The sequence below is a fragment of the Tachyglossus aculeatus genome, chromosome 22 (genome assembly GCF_015852505.1).
Source record: "Tachyglossus aculeatus isolate mTacAcu1 chromosome 22, mTacAcu1.pri, whole genome shotgun sequence".
In the NCBI taxonomy this organism is placed as follows: Eukaryota; Metazoa; Chordata; class Mammalia; order Monotremata; family Tachyglossidae; genus Tachyglossus; species Tachyglossus aculeatus.
Window position 1 is genome coordinate 52,386,033 of NC_052087.1, and position 20,963 is coordinate 52,406,995.

Sequence of the window (20,963 nt, forward strand, 5' to 3'; positions counted from 1 at the left end):
GACAGTATAATAATAATTATTATTATGGCATTTGTTAAGCACTTGCTATGTGCCAGGCAGTTTTGTATTCATTCATTCATTCATTCAATCGTATTTATTGAGCGCTTACTGTGTGCAGAGCACTGTACTAAGTGCTTGGGAAGTACAAGTTGGCAACATATAGAGATGGTCCCTACCCAACAGTGGGCTCACAGTCTAGAAGGGGGAGACAGAGAACAAAACCAAACATATTAACAAAATAAAATAAATAGAATAGATATGTACAAGTAAAATAAATAAATAAATAGAGTAATAAATACGTACAAACATATATACATCTATACAGGTGTTGTGGGGAAGGGAAGGAGGTAAGGCGGGGGGGATGGGGAGGGGGAGGAGGGGGAGAGGAAGGAGGGGGCTCAGTCTGGGAAGGCCTCCTGGAGGAGGTGAGCTCTCAGTAGGGCCTTGAAGGGAGGAAGAGAGCTAGCTTGGCGGATGTGCTTTTAGACTGTGAGCCCACTGTTGGGTAGGGACTGTCTCTATATGTTGCCAGCTTGTACTTCCCAAGCGCTTAGTACAGTGCTCTGCACACAGTAAGCACTCAATAAATACGATTGATTGACTGATTGATTGATGTGCGGAGGGAGGGCATTCCAGGCCAGGGGGATGATGTGGGCCGGGGGTCGACGGCGGGACAGGCGAGAACGAGGCGTGGTGAGGAGATTAGCAGGAGAGGAGCAGAGGGTACGGGCTGGGCTGCCCGCAGTGCCTAGTGACGCATCGTAGAAATTAATTCCATGCTTCAGTGAGCAGCAGAGATCCATGAGGAAGGTGTGGGTCATCTCTCTGACCATGGCCTTGCCACCTCCTTCGGCATCCTGGATGTCCTCGGTGCTGACGTCGTGGATCCCGTTCCAGCGGTACAGCGAAGCCAGGTGGTTCAGGACTTGCCCGGTGAAGAAACGCACCTTCTGGGTCTGGGTGATGCTCTTATTATGAACCACCTTGGATCCCAGGGTGGACAGTAGGAGGTTGATGGTGGAGATTCTTTCTTCTTTCAAGCCGGTGCTGAAAATGGCCGGGATGAAGTCTTTGAGCTCCAGCACCTCCTCGATGGTGTTGTCGTCCCCGGCGATGAGGAAGGAGAGGGCGAACTGAACGTACGCCATCCAGACGTCGGGCAGGCCCTTGGTCACCAGAGCCTGGAGGGGCTTCTTGTTGAAGTTGAAATGGCTGTAGCCGTATGTACTAAGCGCTGGGGTGGATACAAGCAAATTGGGTTGGACATAGTAATAATAATAATTATGGTACTTGATATGTATGTGCCAAGCACTGTTCTAAGCACTGGGGTGGATTCAAGGTAATCAGGTTGCCCCACGTGGGGCTCACAGTCTTAATCTCCATTTTACAGATGCGGTAACTGAGGCACAGAGAAGTGAAGTGGTTTCCCCAGGGTCACTCAGCAGACAAGTGGTGGAGACAGGATTAGAACCCACGTCCTCTGGCTCCCAAGCCCGGGCTCTTTCCACTAAGCCACGCTGCTTCTCTGAATGGACACTCATTCATTCATTCAATCATATTTATTAAGCACTTACTGTGTGCAGAGCACTGTATTAAGCTCTTAGGAAAGTACAATACATTTCCTCCCCACAACGAGCTTACAGTCTCGTAGTCAAATGGTTGGAAGTTTCTGAAGCACTCAACCTAGTGGATAGAGGCTGGGCCTAGGAGGTAGAGGAACTAGGTTCATTCATTCATTCAGTCAATCAGTCAGTCATTCAGTCATTCAGTCATTACTTGTATATATTTACTATTCTATTTATTTTGTTAATGATGTGCATCTAGCTTTATTTCTATTTATTCTGATGACTTGACACCTCTCCACATGTTTTATTCTGTTGTCTGTCTTCCCCTTCTAGGCTGTGAGCTCATTGTTGGGTAGGGACTGTCTCTATATGTTGCCAAGTTGTACTTCCCAAGCGCTTAGTACAGTGCTCTGCACACAGTAAGCACTTAATAAATATGATTGAATGAATGAATGAATGAAATTCAGTTGTATTGAGTGCTTACTGTGTGCAGAGCACTGTACTAAGTGCTTGGAAAGTACAGTAGAGCAATAAAGAAAGACAATCCCTGCCCACAACGGGCTCACACTCTAGACGAGGGGAAAGACAGGCATCAAAACAAGTAAACAGGCATCAATAGCATCAACATAAATAAATAGAATTGTAGATCTATACACATCGTTAATATAAATAAATAGAATTATAAATATGTTCGTATAAACACAAGTGCTGTCACAGGTGGGGGTAGAGCAAAGGGAGCAAGTCAGGGTGGTGGGGAAGGAGAGCAGAGGATAAGAGGGTCTTAGTCTGGGAAGTCCTCCTGGAGGAGGTGTGTGAAAGGGGGAAGTGTGATTGTTTGGCAGAGTTGAGGAGGGAGGGTATTCCAGGCCAGAGGTAGGACATGGGCCAGGGGTCGGCAGTGGGACAGGTGAGAACGTTAACACCAGAGGAGTGGAGGGTGCGGGCTGGGATGTAGAAGGAGAGGAAGGAGGTGAGGTAAGAAGGGCTCAGGTGATGGAGAGATTTGAAGTTAATAGTGAGGAGTTTTTGTTTGATACAGAGGTTGATAGGCAACCACTGGAGATTTTTGAGGAGGGGGGGCAACAAGCCCAGAGCATTTCTGTAGAAAGATAGTCCAGACAGAAGAGTGAAGTATAGACTGAAGTGGGGAGAGACAGGAGTTTGGTAGATCAGAAAGGAGGTTGATGCAATAATCCAGTTGGAATAGGATGAGTGAATGTACTAAGGTGGTGATGGTTTGGATGGAGTGGAAAGGGCGGATCTTGGAGATGTTGTGAAGGTGAGACCAGCAGGTTTTGGTGACGGATTGGTTACGTGGGGTGAATGAGAGAGCGGAGTTGAGGATGACACCAAGGTTGCGGGCTTGTGAGACGGGAAGAATGGCAGTGCTGTCCACAGTGACGGGAAAATCGGAGAGTGTACAGGGTTTAGGAGGGAAGATAAGGAGACATGTTGAGTTTTAGGTGGCGGGAGGACATCCAGGTGGAGATGTCCTGAAGGCAGGAGGAGATGCGAGCCTGGAGAGAGGGGGAGAGAGCAAGGGCAGAGATGTAGATTTGGGTGTCATCCACGTAGAGGTGATAGTTGAAGCTGTGGGAGAGAATGAGTTCACCAAGGGAGTGAGTAATAATAATACTGATGGTATTTGTTAAGGGCTTACTATGTGCCAAGCACTGTTCTAAGCACTGAGTATAGATGAAGAACAGAAGGGGACCAAAATCTGACCCTTGAGGAACCCCTACAGTTAGGAGATGGGAGGGAGAGGAGGAGCCTGTGAAGGAAACTGAGAATAATCGCAGCTCTGCCACGTGTCTGCTGTGTCACCATGAACAATTCACTTAACGTCTCTGTGCTTCAATTACCTCATCTGTTAAATGAGGATTGCCACTGTGAGCCCTATGGGGGCAGGGACTGTATGCAACCTGATTATCTTGTATCTACCCCATTGCTTAGAAAAGTGCTTAGCACTTAGTAAGCACTTAAGAAATACCACAACTATTACTACATTAGTACAATCACTCATCCTATCCCGACTGGATTATTGCATCAGCATCCTTAGTGACCACCCAAACTGCTTTCTCTCCCCACTTCAGTCTATACGTCACTCTGCTTCCTGGATTATCTTTCTAGGGAAACGGTCAGGGCACGTCGCCCGCCGCCCCCCACCCCCAAATCTCCTGTGGTTGCCTATCAACCTCCATATCAAGCAAAAACTCCTCACTATTGGCTTCTAAGCTCTCCATCCCCTCACCCCCTCCTCCCTCACCTCCCTTCTGTCCTTCTCCAGCCCAGCCCACACCCTCTGCTCCCCTGCTGCTAACCTCCTCACTGGGCCTCATTCTTGCCTGTCCCGCCATCGACCCCTGGCCCATGTCCAATCTCTGTTCTGGAATGCCCTCCCTCCTCAAATCCACCAAACAATCCCACTTCCCCCCTTCAAAGCCCTACTGAAGGATCACCTCCTCCAGGAGACCTTCCCAGACTAAGCCCCCCCGTTTCCTCTGATCCCCCTCCCCTCCCCATCACCCCTACTCCCTCCCTCTGCTCAATCCCTCTCCCCGGCCACAGCGCTTGTGTCTATTTGTACATATTTATAATTCTATTTATTAATATTAATGATGTGTATATATCTATAATTCTATTTATTTATATTGATGCTACTGATGCCTGTTTACTTGTTTTGATGCCTGTCTTCCCCCCTTCTAGACTGTCAGCCTGTTGTGGGCAGGGATCGTCTCTATTTATTGTTGAATTGTACTTTCCAAGTGCTTAGTACAGTGCTGTGTACATGGTGAGCACTCACTAAATACGATTGAATGAATGAAATTAATTATTAGGAGACAACAGGGGTTGAGTTGGTGTGTAGGCAGGTAAAAATGTAAAAATCTGGGTCGTTGTCAACTGGGGATTAGGCAGTCACACCCTAATCTGTGTTCTCCATTGAGAAATCAGGTCGGACTGCAAGGAAAGGGAGGGAAGATGAAGAAAAGGAGGCCTTCCAGGAGGCCTTCCCCCTCCTCCAGGAGGCCTTCCCAGACTGAGCCCCTTCCTTCCTCTCCACCTCGTCCCCCTCTCCATCCCCCCATCTTACCTCCTTCCCTTCCCCACAGCACCTGTATATATGTATATATGTTTGTACATATTTATTACTCTATTTATTTATTTATTTTACTTGTACATATCTATTCTATTTTATTTTGTTAGTATGTTTGGTTTTGTTCTCTGTCTCCCCCTTTTAGACTGTGAGCCCACTGTTGGGTAGGGACTGTCTCTATATGTTGCCAATTTGTACTTCCCAAGCGCTTAGTACAGTGCTCTGCCCATAGTAAGCACTCAATAAATACGATTGATGATGATGGATGATGAAAAGGAAGAAAAAGCTTCTCCGCCACAGCAGAACAGAAAGGAAATGTCCGAGAGGCCTGGTGGGCAGAAGACAGTGGTTCCGATGGCCAATGACCTGGTCTGACTGAGGCTGCTCAGCGGAGAGATCTCTGTGTCCTCGGGAAGGTCTCTGCCCCAGGTCCGCACACTTGGCTCCTTTAATGCCAAACAACTCACTGTACCTCAATCACTCCTGTCTGGATGCCAACCTCTCACCCATGACCTGCCTCTAGCCTGGAATGCCTTTCCTCTTCATAAAATAATAATAATGGTATTTGTTAAGCACTTACTATGTGCAAAACACTGTTCGAAGTGCTGGGGGGCTACAAGGAAATCGGATTGTTCCACGTGGGCTCAGAGTCACAGATGAGGGAACTTAGGCACAGAGAAGCGAAGTGACTTGCCCAAGGTCACATAGCTAACAACTGGTGGAGCCAGGATTAGAACCTATGACTTCTGACTCCCAAGCCTGGGCTCTTTCCACTGAGCCTCGCTGCTTATCTGACGGACATTGGCTCTCCCCACATCGATGAAAGCACATCTCCTCCAAGTGGCTTTCCCTGACTGAGCCTTCTTTTCCTCTTCTCCCACTCCCTTCTGCATCACCCTTGGCTCGGTTTTGCCTCCTTTATTCACCCCCTCCATCAGCCCCTCCCTCATACATTTATTTATGAAATTCTAAATAAATAGAATTACAGGTCTGTAATTTATTCATTTGTATTAATGACAGTCTCCCTATTTAGACTGTAAGCTCGATGTGGGCAGGGAACATGTCTTCTGTTACAATGTACTCTCCCAAGCACTCTGTACATAGTAAGTGCTCAATAAATACAATTGATTGATTGACGATGCTGTCGATAGTGATGGGAGTTAGGAAAAGGTAACCCTTAATGCTGGCTTCCATTGCCCACTGGCTAGCTCCTCTATGCCCTCCACATTCCCCATGTCCCTTCCCTACCTTCTGCATTGTCTCAATAATAATATTAATAATAATAATTATGGCACTTGTTATTATTATTATGGTATTTGCTAAGCACTTACTATGTTCCAGGCACTGTACTAAGCGCTGGGGTGGCTACAAGAGAAGCAGCACGGCTCAGTGGAAAGAGCATGGGCTTTGGAGTTAGAGTTCATGGGTTCACATCTCGGCTCTGCCAATTAGCTGTGTGACTTTGGGCAAGTCACTTAACTTCTCTGTGCTTCAGTTACCTCATCTGTCAAAAAAAAATGGGGATTAAGACTGTGAGCCCCCCGTGGGACAACCTGATCACCTTGTAACCTCCCCAGCGCTTTGAACAGTGCTTTGTACATAGTAAGCGCTTAATAAATGTCATCATCATTATTATTATTATTACAAGCAAATCAGGTTGGACATAGTCCCTGTCCCACAGAGAGCTCACAGTCTTAATCCCCATTTTACAGATGAGGTAACTGAGGCCCAGAGAAGTCAAATAACTTGCCCAAGGCCGCACGGCAGACACGTGGCAGAGCCACGCTGAATTTGTCTGTTCGTCGTTCTATTGTCCTCTCTCAAGCGCTAGTACAGTGCCCTGCACATGGTAAGCGCTCAATAAATAGGATTGACCGACTGGACTATGTTGAGATCTTGGAGCTGGAGCCAGTTGGGCCAGAGCCTGGAAGTTTTCTGAGGGGCAGATGGAAGGGCACTGAAGGGGACTCCCAGGGCACTAAGCCAGCCTTTCCCAGTCCTGGCGGGCAGCCGTCTGGTAGCAGAAGGGTGGGAACATCCTACTGTTTCCATGGAGTAGGCAGGAAGGAAATCGGCAGGGACATAGATGACCCCAGCCCGGGGCTGGCCCCCACCCTGCCCAGGGGCAGGGCCAAGTGAACTGTAGGGAAATCCACTTCCCAACTGCTTGACTGCTTGGAAGTTGAGGAGCCGGAAGTTGGAAGTTGAGGGGGCCAGAAGGGTGCGGCAGGTTGGCACGGTGGAATGGACAGAGCCCTGATATGAGAATCAGAAGGGCAACCGTCTCTATATGTTGCCGATTTATACTTCCAAACGCTTAGTACAGTGCTCTGCCCACGGTGAGCGCTCAATAAATAAGATTGAATGAATGAATGAGTTTCAATCCTGGCTCCGCCATTTGTCCGCTCTGTGGCCTTGGACGAGTCACGTCACTTCTGTGGGCCTCAGTTACCTCAACTGTAAAATGGAGATGAAGACTGTGAGCCCCCCCATGGGACAACCTGATCACCTTGCAACCTCCCCAGCGCTTAGAACAATACTTTGCACATAGTAAGTGCTTAATAAATGCCATTATTATTATTATTATTCTTATGTCACACATCTTCTCAGATTAGAGCACAGCCCTGGGAATCAAAAGGACCTGGCTTCCAATCCCCGCTCTACCTCGTGTCTGCTGTGTGACCTTGGGTGAGTCACTTCACTTCTCTGGGCCTCAATTCCCTCATCTGTCAAATGGGGATTAAAGACCATGAGCCTCATTTGGGACATGGACTGTGTCCAACCTATTTATCTTGGATCTACCCCTGTGCTTACTACAGTGCCTGGCACTTAGTAAGCACTTAACAAATACCATTTAAAAAATACAAAAACTCAGGAAGTCCTGCTGATCCACCCCCCCGGAAAGCCTGGATTAATTGGTTACTGCTTTCGTTTGTTGGAACTTTTACAGTAAACTGGCTGTTGCAGTTGCAACTGTAACCATGGGAATGAATCATCCTGACTCTTGTGATCTTGTAACCCAGATGTACCCTACTCCAGGTGCGAAAGTCCCCAAGCCCCTGCCCTGAAGCCATGCTGCTACAAAAATATTTCAACTTCCCCCCTCGCAGCTCCCACACACACTGTTGCAACTTGGAAACCACCCTAACAACCCGTGTTTGCCTAAAACCTTAGTATTTGGCAGGGGCATGTGACTTCAAAATGGTGGGCCTAAAAAAAAAATAATAATAATAATAATAATGGCATTTATTAAGTGCGTACTATGTGCAAAGCACTGTGGGGATAATAATAATAATAATCATTAATAACTGTGGTATTTGTTAAGCGCTTACTGTGTGCCAGGCACTGTACTAAGCACTGGGGTGGATACAAGTAAATCAGGTTGGATGCAGTCCCTGTCCCATATTCATTCATTCATTCATTCAATCGTATTTATTGAGCACTTACTGGGTGCAGAGCACTGTACTAAGCCCTTGGGAAGTACAAGTTGGCAACATCTAGAAACGGTCCCTACCCAACAACGGGCTCACAGTCTAGAAGGGGGAGACAGACAACAAAACAAAACATGTGGACAGGTGTCATCAGAATAAATAGAAGTATAGCTAGATGCACATCATTAACAAAATAAATAGAATAGTAAATATGTACAAGTAAAATAAATAGAGTAATAAATTTGTACAAACATATATACAGGTGCAGTGGGGAGGGGAAGGAGGTAGGGCATGGGGGATGAGGAGGAGAGGAAAAAGAGGGCTCAGTCTGGGGCTCAGAATGGGACTCACAGTCTCAATCTCCATTTTATAAATGAGGTAACTGAGGTTCAGAGAAGTGAAGCGATTTGCCAAAGGTCACCCAGCAGACAAGTGGCAGAGCCGGGATTAGAACCCACAACCTTCTGACTCCTAAACCTGTGCTCTACCCAGCGTGGCTTGCTGCTTCTTTAAAGAAGGAACCGAGAGTGATGAGCGAGTACCTTTGGAGACCACGGGGTGCCACAGGGCGCTCACAGTCTTAATCCCCATTTTCCAGACGAAGTAACTGAGGCGCAGAGAAGTTAGATACAAGGTCATCAGGTTGTCCCCCGTGAGGCTCATAGTCTTAATCCCCATTTTACACATGAGGTAACTGAGGCTCAGAGAAGTTAAGTGACTTGCCCAAAGTCACACAGCTGATAGGTGTGAAGCTATCAGAGAAGCAGCACAGCTCAGTGGAAAGAGCACAGGCTTGGGAGTCAGAGGTCATGGGTTCTAATTCTGACTCCGCCACTTAGCTGTGTGATTTTGGGAAAGCCACTTCACTTCTCTGTGCCTCAGTTTCCTCATCTGTAAAATGGGGATTGAGACTGTGAGCCCCACATGGGACAACCTGATTTCCTTGTAGCCACACACACCCCCAGTGCTTAGAACAGTGTTTGGCACTTAGTAAGCGCTTAACAAATACCATAATTATCATTAATTATTATTATTATAAGTGGTGGAGCCGGGATTAGAACCTACATTCATTCACTCATTCAATCGTATTTATTGAGCGCTTACTGTGTGCAGAGCACTGTACTAAGCGCTTGGGAAGTACAAGTTGGCAACATATAGAGACGGTCCTACAGACCTCTGACTCTCAAGTCCGTGCTCTATGCACTAAGCCAGTCTGTAAATCAGGTTGGACACAGTCCCCGTCCCACATGGGGCTCACACTCTAACCCCCATTTTACAGATGAGGTCCCTGAGGCACAGAAAAGTTAAATGACTTGCCCAAGGTCACATAGCAGACATGCGGTGGAGCTGGGATTAGAACCCAGGTCCTTCTTACTCCCAGGCCCGGGCACTAACCACTAATCCACGCTGTTTCTCATGAGCAGCATGGACAAATATGTCCATACCTGTAAACATTCATTTATAGTAATGTCTGTCTTCCCCTCTAGACTGTAAGCTCCTTGTGGGTAGGGAATGTGTGTTCTATTGTACTCTCCCAAGCGCTTAGTACAGTGCTCTGCACACAGTAAGCACTCAATAAGTACAATTGACCGGCTGACTGACCGACTGGAGTGGTAGCCTGTTGCCCGTTGGCTGGAATGTGTCAAAGAGTCTGAGATAATAATAAAAATAATAATAATAATGGCACTTGTTAAACATTTACTATGTGCCAAGCACTGTTTTAAGCGCTAGAGGGATACATGGTAATCGGGTTGTCCCACATTGGGCTCACAGTCTTAATCCCCATTTTACAGATGAGGTAACTGAGGTCCAGAGAAGTGAAGTGACTTGCCAAGAGTCACATTGCTCACAAGCGGCTAAACGGGGATTAGAACCCAAGGTGATCAGATTGTCCCATGGGGGGGGGCCACAGTTTACAGATGAGGGAACTGAGGCCCAGAGAAGTGAAGTGGCTTGCCCAAAGTCATTTTATTTTGTTAATATGTTTTGTTTTGTTGTCTGTCTCCCCCTTCTAGACTGTGAGCCCGCTGTTGTTGGGTAGGGACCGTCTCTACATGTTGCCAACTTGTACTTCCCAAGCACTTAGTACAGTGCTCTGCACACAGTAAGCGCTCAATAAATACGATTGAATGAATGAATACAGCTGACAGTTGGCGGAGCCGGGAATTGAACCCATGACCTTTGACTCCCAAGCCTGGGCTCTTTCCACTGAGCCACGTTGCTTCAATAAGCCACAATAAGATGGCGGGTGGGCGAGCAGACTTCCTTGAATCAATCATTCAACTGTGATTATTGAGCATTTACTGTATGTAGAGCACTGTACTAAGCGCTTGGGAGAGTACATATAGCCAAGTTGGTAGATTCATTCCCTGCCCAGAAAGAGTTGAGTGTTAGTATGTTTGGTTTTGTTCTCTGTCTCCCCCTTTTAGACTGTGAGCCCACTGTTGGGTAGGGACTGTCTCTATATGTTGCCAATTTGTACTTCCCAAGCGCTTAGTACAGTGCTCTGCACATAGTAAGCGCTCAATAAATACGATTGACGATGACGACGACGAGGACGGGCTTACAGTGGAAGCTCATTATGGGCAGGGAACGTATCCACTAATTCTGCTATACTCTCCCAAGCACTCTGCACACAGCAAGAGCAGCTTGGCTTAGTGGAAAGAGCCCGGGCTTGGGAGTCAGAAGTCGTGGGTTCTAATCCTGGTTCTGCCGCTTGTCAGCTGGGTGACTTTGGGCAAGTCACTTACCTTCTCTGTGCCTCAGTTACCTCCTCTGAGCCTCAATTCCCTCATCTGTAAAATGGGGATGAAGACTGTGAGCCCCATGTGGGACAAACTGATCACCTTGTATTCCCCCCAGCGTTAGAACAGTGTTTGGCACATAATAAGCACTTAACAAATGCCATTATTATTATTATTATTATTATTATTATTATTCTCCTCTCCTTCTCCATTCCAGCCCACACACTCCTCTCCTCTGGTGCCACTTTCCTCCTCACCGGGCCTCATTCTCTCCTGTCCCGTCATCGACCCCCGGCCCACGGCCTACCTCTGGCCTGGAATGCCCTCCCTCTTCACATCAATCAATCGTATTTATTGAGCGCTTACTGTGTGCATCTTCCAAACTAGCCAACTGCCCCCCTTCAAAGCCCTACTGAGAGCTCACCTCCTCCAGGAGGCTTTCCCAGACTAAGCCCCCATTTTCCTCTGCTCCCCCTCTCCATCGCCTCTCCTCACTCCCCTTGCTCTACCCCCCTCCCCTCCCTACAGCACTTGTGTTGCCAATTTGTACTTCCCAAGCGCTTAGTACAGTGCTCTGCACATAGTAAGCGCTCAATAAATACGATTGATTGATTGATTGATTGTGTATATATGTATATATTTCTAATTCTATTTTTTATATTAATGACTGTGAGCCTGTTGTTGGGTAGGGACTGTCTCTATATGTTGCCGATTTTACTTCCCAAGCACTCAGTACAGTCTCTGCACACAGTAAGCGCTCAATAAATACGATTGAATGAATGAATGTGGATATGTCTATAATTCTATTTGTATTGATTCTATTGATGCCTATTTACTTGTTTTAATGCCTGTCTCCCCCCCTTTCAGACTGTGAGCCCGTTGTGGGTAGGGATTGTCTCTATCTGTTGCCGAATTGTACTTTCCAAGCGCTTCGTACAGTGATCTGCGCACAGGAAGCGCTCAATAAATAGGATTGAATTGAACTGAACTGGGGATTAAGACTGTGAGCCCCACCTGGGACAACCTGACAAGCTTGCACCTTCCCCAGCGCTTAGAACAGTGCTGGGCACATAGTAAGCACTTAACAAATACCGTCATAAGCACCTGTGGCACAGAGAAGCAGCTGTGGCTTAGTGGAAAGATCATGGGCTTTGGAGTCAGAGGTCATGGGTTCGAATCCCAGCTCTGCCACTTGTCAGCTGTGTGACTTTGGGCAAGTCACTTCACTTCTCTGGGCCTCAGTTCCCTCATCTGTAAAATGGGGACTAAGACTGTGAGCCCCACGTGGGACAACCTGATAACCTTGTATCTTCCCCAGCGCTTAGAACAGTGCTTTGCATATAGTAAGCGCTTAACAAATATCATTATTATTATTATTATAAGTACCATTGAATGAGTAAATACCACTATGGTTATTATTATTTTTCCATCAGCTGTTACACAGAATACACAGATTCCAGGATAGGGTGTTGTACTGCGGGCATTTCATTTTGTGGCAGAACCGCTGGATTCAATCCCACTTCCAGGACCCTTTTCTGACATGTCACTTCCTCCCTCCCTCGGTCCCAGCCCACACCACAAATCGAAGCACCTGCGGCTGGTCTCTCTTCTCCCCCCTGCAAGAAACCTCTTCCTAAAATACAATTTTCTCTTTCGAAATAGCGTACGGGATCAGAGGGAGGAAGCTCTTTGTGGGCAGGTAACATGACTCTAATTTGTTTTGTAATCTCCCAAATGCTGAGTACGATGCACTGACCCAGTGAGCCCTCAGTACGATAATAATTTCGGTATTTGTTAAATGTTTACTGCGTGCCGGGCACTGTACTAAGCGCTGGGATGGATACAAGCAAAGCGGGTTGGACACAGTCCCTGTCTCATGTGGGGCTCACAGTCTCAATCTCCATTTTACTGATGAGGTGACTGAGGCACAGAGAAGTGAAGTGATTTGCCCAAGGTCACACAGCAGACAAGTGACAGAGCCGGGATTAGAACCCATGACCTTTTGATTCCCAGGCCCATGCTCCATAAGGCTTTTCACCAATGGCCTGTTCTCCAATTTAACCCAATTTTTTATGGTATTTGTTAAGCACTTACTACACGCCAAGCACTGTTCTAAGCGCCGGGGGAATACAAGGTCATCAGGTTATCCCACGTGGGGCTCACGGTCTTCATCCTCATTTTAGTAATAATAATAATAATAATGATGGCATTTGTTAAGCACTTACTATATGCAAAGCACTGCTCTAAGCACTGGGGAGCTAGATGATGTGCATCTAGCTTTATTTCTATTTATTCTGATGACACCTGTCCACGTTTTGTTTTTATTCATTCATTCATTCAATCGTATTTATTGAGCGCTTACTGTGTGCAGAGCACTGTACTAAGCGCTTGGGAAGTCCAAGTCGGCAACATATAGAGACGGTCCCTACCCAACAGTGGGCTCACAGTCTAGAAGGGGGAGACAGAGAACAAAACAAAACATATTAACAAATTAAAATAAATAGAATAAATATGTCCAAATAAAATAAATAAATAAATAGAGTAATAAATACATGTCTGTCTCCCCCTTCTAGACTGTGAGCCCACTGTTGGGTAGGGACTGTCTCTATATGTTGCCAACTTGTACTTCCCAAGCACGTAGTACAGTGCTCTGCACACAGTAAGCGCTCAATAAATACGATTGAATGAATGAATGAATGAATACAAGATTATCAGGTTGTCAATCAATCAATCGTATTTATTGAGTGCTTACTGTGTGCAGAGCACTGTACTAAGCGCTTGGAAAGTACAAGTTGGCAACATATACAGTCCCTACCCAACAGTGGGCTCACAGTCTAAAAGGGGGAGACAGAGAACAAAACCAAACATACTAACAAAATAAAATAAATAGAATAGATATGTACAAGTAAAATAAATAAATAAATAGAGTAATAAATATGTACAAACATATGTACGTATATACAGGTGCTGTGGGGAAGGGAAGGAGGTAAGATGGGGGGATGGAGAGGGGGACGAGGGGCTCACTGTGTCCCACGTGGGGCTCACGGTCTTAATCCCCATTTTACAGATGGGGTAACTGAGGCTCAGAGAAGTTACTTGACTTGCCCAAGGTCACACAGCGGACAAGTCGCGGATCAGAATTAGAACCCACGTCCTCTGGCTCCCAAGCCGGGGCTCATTCCACTAAGCCACACTGCTTCTCTTCTCCTTCTAATAACTACTGTGGTATTTGTTCAGTAGATCCAACACAACCAGAAGAGACACAGTTCCTGACCCACACAAAACTCACTGTCTAAGGGCGGGGAGAACAGCATTTGTTAAGCGCTTGCCATGTGCAAAGCACTGTTCTGAGCGCTGGGGAGGTTGAGGTTGTCCCGCGGGGGGCTCACAGTCTTCGTCCCCATTTTGCAGATGAGGGAACTGGGGCCTGGAGAAGTGAGGTGACTTGCCCAAAGTCACACAGCTGACAAGCGGCAGAGGCGGGATTTGAACCCATGACCTCTGACTCCAGGGCCCGGGCTCTTTCCACTGAGCCACACCGCACATGGGGCTCACAGTCTTGGTCCCCATTTTGCAGATGAGGGAACTGAGGCCCAGAGAAGTGAAGTGACTTGCCCAAAGTCACACAGCTGACAAGTGGCGGAGCCGGGATTTGAACCCACGACCTCTGACTCCAAAGCCCGGGCTCTTTCCACTGATCCACGCTGCTCCTTATGTACTGAGCGCCCACCGTGTGCAGGCCACTGGGCTAAGCGCTCAGGAGGCCCAAGGCGGCCCCACAACCTGTATATATGTATATCTGTTGGTACGTAGTTATTACTCTATTTATTTACTTATTTTATTTGTACATATTTATTCTATTCATTTTATTTTGTTAAAGTGTTTTGTTTTGTTGTCTGGTCTCCCCCTTCTAGACTGTGAGCCCGCTGTTGGGTAGGGACTGTCTCTATGTGTTGCCGACTTGGACTTCCCAAGCGCTTAGTACAGTGCTCTCCACACAGTAAGCGCTCAATAAACACGACTGAATGAGTGAATGAATGAACGAGCAAACTGAAACCCAGGGAAATGAAATGACTTGCCCGAGGTCACGCAAAACAAGCAAGAGGTGGAACCTGGATTAGAATCCAGGTATCAAATTTCCAGTCCTACATTTTTCCAGGAAGCCACACTACTTCCCTGAAGGGTGCAATATGGAGTGGGATGTGGGGATTGTGTGTAGGCTGATTAAAGAGGGTGTGTGTGTGTGAGTGTGTGTGTGTTTGTGCGTGCACGTATCTGTTGTGTCATTTTTCTCGGAGAAAAATGAAAAACAATCTGAATATTTCACCTCAGCATGATTCAGCCACCACACCCCACCACCAATTAATCAATCTATAGTATTAAGTGCTTACTGTGTGCAGAGCACTGCACTAAGTGCTTGGGAGAGTGCAATACAACAGGGTTAGTAAATGTGTTCCTTTCTTGGGAGAGTGCAGTACAACAGGGCTAGTAAATGTGTTCCCTGCTCACAAAGAGGAGTCAGAGGTCAGAGTCAGAGGTCATGGGTTCAAATCCAGCTCCGCCAATTGGCAGCTGGGTGACTTTGGGAGAAGCAGCGTGGCTCAGTGGAAAGAGCACGGGCTTTGGGGTGAGGGATCATAGGTTCGAATCCCGGCTCCGCCACATGTCTGCCGTGTGACCTTGAGTAAGTCACTCAACTTCTCTGAGCCTCAGTTACCTCATCTGTAAAATGGGGATTAAGACTGTGAGCCCCACATGGGACAACCTCATTACCTTGTTTCCCCTCCCCAGTGCTTAGAACAGTGCTTTGCACAGAGTAAGTGCTTAATGAATGCCTTTATTATTATTATTATTAAGTCACTTCAGTTCTCTGTGCCTCAGTTCCCTCATCTGTAAAATGGGGATTAAGACTGTAAGCCCCCTGTGGGACAACCTGATCACCTTGTAAACTCCCCAGCGCTTAGAACAGTGCTTGGCACATAGTAAGCGCTTAATAAATGCCATCATTATTATTTTTAAAGAGTGCTTAGTACGGTGCCTGGCACATAGTAAGCGCTTAACAAATGCCATGATTGTTATTATTAAGGGTACTACAGTCTAGAGGATTTATCACCCGGCCAATTCCTGGAGAAATGAGGCCCTGAAGCCAGATCCAATAATAATAATAATGATCGTCATATTTGTTAAGCGCTTACTACGTGCCATGTACTGTACTAAGCACTGGCTGGATCCAAGATCTTCAGGTCCCATTTGGGGCTCGCAGTCTAAATAGGAGGGAGAAGAGCTATTGAATCCCAATTTTGCAGATGAGGTAACTGAGGCAGAGAAATCACAGAAGGTAAGTGGTGGAGCCGACGTTAGAATTCAGGGCCTCGGACTGGATGCGTAAATAGCCAGGGAAGGGGGTTGGCAGTGGGGGAGACACATCCGTCATTTTGCGTGTCTCCATCTTTCCCGGTGCTCTGGAAAGATGCCACAGTCCAAAACGAGTGCAGTGTGGCTCAGTGGAAAGAGCCCGGGCTTTGGAGTCACAGGTCATGGGTTCAAATCCCAGCTCTGCCAAGTGTCAGCTGTGTGACTTTGGACAAGTCACTTAACTTCTCTGTGCCTCAGTTCCCTCATCTGTAAAATGGGGATGAAGACTGTGAGCCCCCCATGGGACAACCTGATCACCTTAAGAGAAGCAGCGTGGCTCAGTGGAAACAGCCCGGGCTTTGGAGTCAGGGGTAATGGATTCAAATCCTGGCTCCGCCACTTGTCAGCTGTGTGACTTTGGGCAAGTCACTTCACTGGGCCTCAGTTCCCTCATCTGTAAAGTGGGGATTAAGACTGTGAGCCCCACGTGGGACAACCTGATCACCTTGTAACCCCCCAGTGCTTAGAACAGTGCTTTGCACATAGGAAGCGCTTAACAAATGCCATTATAGCAGTTTAAAGTCTGTCTGATTTTTCCCTACTCTCCCTAGTAACAGTTGCAACCGTTCTTCACCCTAGGTGACAGTTCCATTTCAATTTGCTTCACTGTAGGCTTCTTTCCACTTAGAAAAATCACTTCCTGACAAAGAACTGTGTCCTTTTCTAGTAGGTTAAGTAAAATTTGTGTTCTAAAATCAACTTGTACAGGGCCTGTCTTAACTCATTTAAAAAAGAAAAAGGACAAAATTCTTTGTCACATGCTTTTCCGTCTCTCTATCCCCGCCACCTTACTTCCTTCCCCTCCCCACAGCACCTGTGTATATGTTTGTACAGATTTATTACTCTATTTATTTTACTTGTACATATTTACTATTCTATTTCTTTTATTTTATTAATACGTTTTGTTTTGTTTTGTCTTCCCCTTCTAGACTGTGAGCCCACCGTTGGGTAGGGACCGTCTCTATGTTGCCAACTTGTACTTCCCAAGTGCTTAGTCCAGTGCTCTGCACACAGTAAACGCTCAATAAATACGATTGAATGAATGAATCATTATCATTATTATTGTAACCTCCCCAGCGCTTAGAACAGTGCTTTGCACATAGTAAGTGCTTAACAAATGCCATTACTATTATTATTATTATTATTATTGTAACCTCCCCAGCGTTTAGAACAGTGCTTTGCACGTAGTAAGTGCTTAACAAATGCCATTATTATTATTATTATTATTATTATTATTATTATTATTGTAACCTCCCCAGTGCTTAGAACAGTGCTTTGCACGTAGTAAGTGCTTAACAAATGCCATTGTTATTATTATTGTAACCTCCCCAGTGCTTAGAACAGTGCTTTGCACGTAGTAAGTGCTTAACAAATGCCATTATTATTATTATTGTAACCTCCCCAGTGCTTAGAACAGTGCTTTGCACATAGTAAGTGCTTAACAAATGCCATTATTATTATTATTATTATTATTGTAACCTCCCCAGCGCTTAGAGCAGTGCTTTGCACATAGTAAGCGCTTAACAAATGCCATTATTATTATTATTATTGTAACCTCCCCAGCGCTTAGAACAGTGCTTTGCACGTAGTAAGCGCTTAACAAATGCCATTATTATTATTATTATTGTAACCTCCCCAGTGCTTAGAACAGTACTTTGCATGTAGTAAGCGCTTAACAAATGCCATTATTATTATTATTATTGTAACCTCCCCAGCGCTTAGAACTGTGCTTTGCACATAGTAAGCGCTTAACAAATGCCATTATTATTATTATTGTAACCTCCCCAGTGCTTAGAACAGTGCTTTGCACGTAGTAAGTGCTTAACAAATGCCATTATTATTATTATTATTATTATTATTGTAACCTCCCCAGCGCTTAGAATAGTGCTTTGCACATAGTAAGCGCTTAACAAATGCCATTATTATTATTATTGCAACCTCCCCAGCGCTTAGAACAGAGCTTTGCACATAGTAAGCGCTTAACAAATGCCATTATTATTATTATTATTATTGTAACCTCCCCAGCGCTTAGAAAAGTGCTTTGCACGTAGTAAGTGCATAACAAATGCCATTATTATTATTATTATTGTAACCTCCCCAGCGCTTAGAACAGTGCTTTACACATAGTAAGCGCTTAACAAATGCCATTATTATTATTATTATTGTAACCTCCCCAGTGCTTAGAACAGTGCTTTGTACATAGTAAGCGCTTAACAAATGCCATTATTATTATTATTATTGTAACCTCCCCAGTGCTTAGAACAGTGCTTTGCATAGTAAGTGCTTAACAAATGCCATTACTATTATTGTTATTATTATTATTATTATTGTAACCTCCCCAGCGCTTAGAACAGTGCTTTGCACATAGTAAGCGCTTAACAAATGCCATTATTATTATTATTATTGTAACCTCCCCAGCGCTTAGAACAGTGCTTTGCACATAGGAAGCGCTTAACAAATGCCATTATTAGTATTATTATTATTATTGTAACCTGCCCAGCGCTTAGGACAGTGCTTTGCACATAGTAAGTGCTTAACAAATGCCATTATTATTATTATTGTAACCTCCCCAGCGTTTAGAACAGTGCTTTGCACGTAGTAAGTGCTTAACAAATGCCATTATTATTATTATTATTATTATTATTATATTATTATTATTGTAACCTCCCCAGCGCTAAGAACAGTGCTTTGCACGTAGTAAGTGCTTAACAAATGCCATTATTATTATTATTATTATAACCTCCCCAGAGCCTAGAACAGTGCTTTGCACGTAGTAAGTGCTTAACAAATGCCATTATTATTATTATTATTGTAACCTCCCCAGCGCTTAGAACAGTGCTTTGCACATAGTAAGCGCTTAACAAATGCCATTATTATTATTATTATTATTGTAACCTCCCCAGCGCTTAGAGCAGTGCTTTGCACATAGTAAGCGCTTAACAAATGCCATTATTATTATTATTATTGTAACCTCCTCAGCGCTTAGAACAGTGCTTTGCACGTAGTAAGCGCTTAACAAATGCCATTATTATTATTATTATTGTAACCTCCCCAGTGCTTAGAACAGTGCTTTGCACGTAGTAAGCACTTAACAAATGCCATTATTATTATTATTATTATTATTGTAACCTCCCCAGTGCTTAGAACAGTGCTTTGCACGTAGTAAGCGCTTAACAAATGCCATTATTATTATTATTATTGTAACCTCCCCAGCGCTTAGAACAGTGCTTTGCACGTAGTAAGTGCTTAACAAATACCATTATTATTATTGTTATTATTGTAACCTCCCCAGCGCTTAGAACAGTGCTTTGCACATAGTAAGCGCTTAACAAATGCCATTATTATTATTATTATTATTGTAACCTCCCCAGCGCTTAGAACAGTGCTTTGCACATAGTAAGCGCTTAACAAATGCCATTATTATTATTATTATTTTAACCTCCCCAGTGCTTAGAACAGTGCTTTGCATAGTAAGTGCTTAACAAATGCCATTATTATTATTATTATTGTAACCTCCCCAGCGCTTAGAACAGTGCTTTGCACGTAGTAAGCGCTTAACAAATGCCATTATTATTATTATTATTATTGTAACCTCCCCAGCGCTTAGAACAGTGCTTTGCACATAGTAAGCGCTTAACAAATGCCATTATTATTATTATTATTATTGTAACCTCCCCAGTGCTTAGAACAGTGCTTTGCATAGTAAGTGCTTAACAAATGCCATTATTATTATTATTATTATTATTGTATCCTCCCCAGCGCTTAGAACAGTGCTTTGCACATAGTAAGTGCTTAACAAATTCCATTATTATTATTATTATTATTATTGTAACCTCCCCGGCGCTTAGAACAGTGCTTTGCACATAGTAAGCGCTTAACAAATGCCATTATTATTATTATTATTATTGTAACCTCCCCAGCGCTTAGAAAAGTGCTTTGCACGTAGTAAGTGCATAACAAATGCCATTATTATTATTATTATTGTAACCTCCCCAGCGCTTAGGACAGTGCTTTACACATAGTAAGCGCTTAACAAATGCCATTATTATTATTATTATTGTAACCTCCCCAGCGCTTAGAACAGTGCTTTGTACATAGTAAGCGCTTAACAAATGCCATTATTATTATTATTATTGTAACCTCCCCAGCGCTTAGAACAGTGCTTTGCACGTAGTAAGTGCTTAACAAATGCCATTATTATTATTATGATTATTGTAACCTCCCCAGTGCTTAGAACAGTGCTTTGCACATAGTAAGCGCTTAACAAATGCCATTATTATTATTATTATTGTAACCTCCCCAGCGCTTAGAACAGTGCTTTGCACATAGTAAGTGCATAACAAATGCCATTATTATTATTGTAACCTCCCCAGCGCTTAGAACAGTGCTTTGCACATAGTAAGCGCTTAACAAATGCCATTATCATTATTATTATTATTATTGTAACCTCCCCAGTGCTTAGAACAGTGCTTTGCATATAGTAAGTGCTTAACAAATGCCATTATTATTATTATTGTAACCTCCCCAGCGCTTAGAACAGTGCTTTGCACGTAGTAAGCGCTTAACAAACGCCATTATTATTATTATTAGTATTGTAACCTCCCCAGCGCTTAGAACGGTGCTTTGCACATAGTAAGCGCTTAATAAATGCCATTAAAAAAAAAAAAGCAGAGACACAAACTGTTCTCTCCAACTCCACCCCCCAACCCTTCAG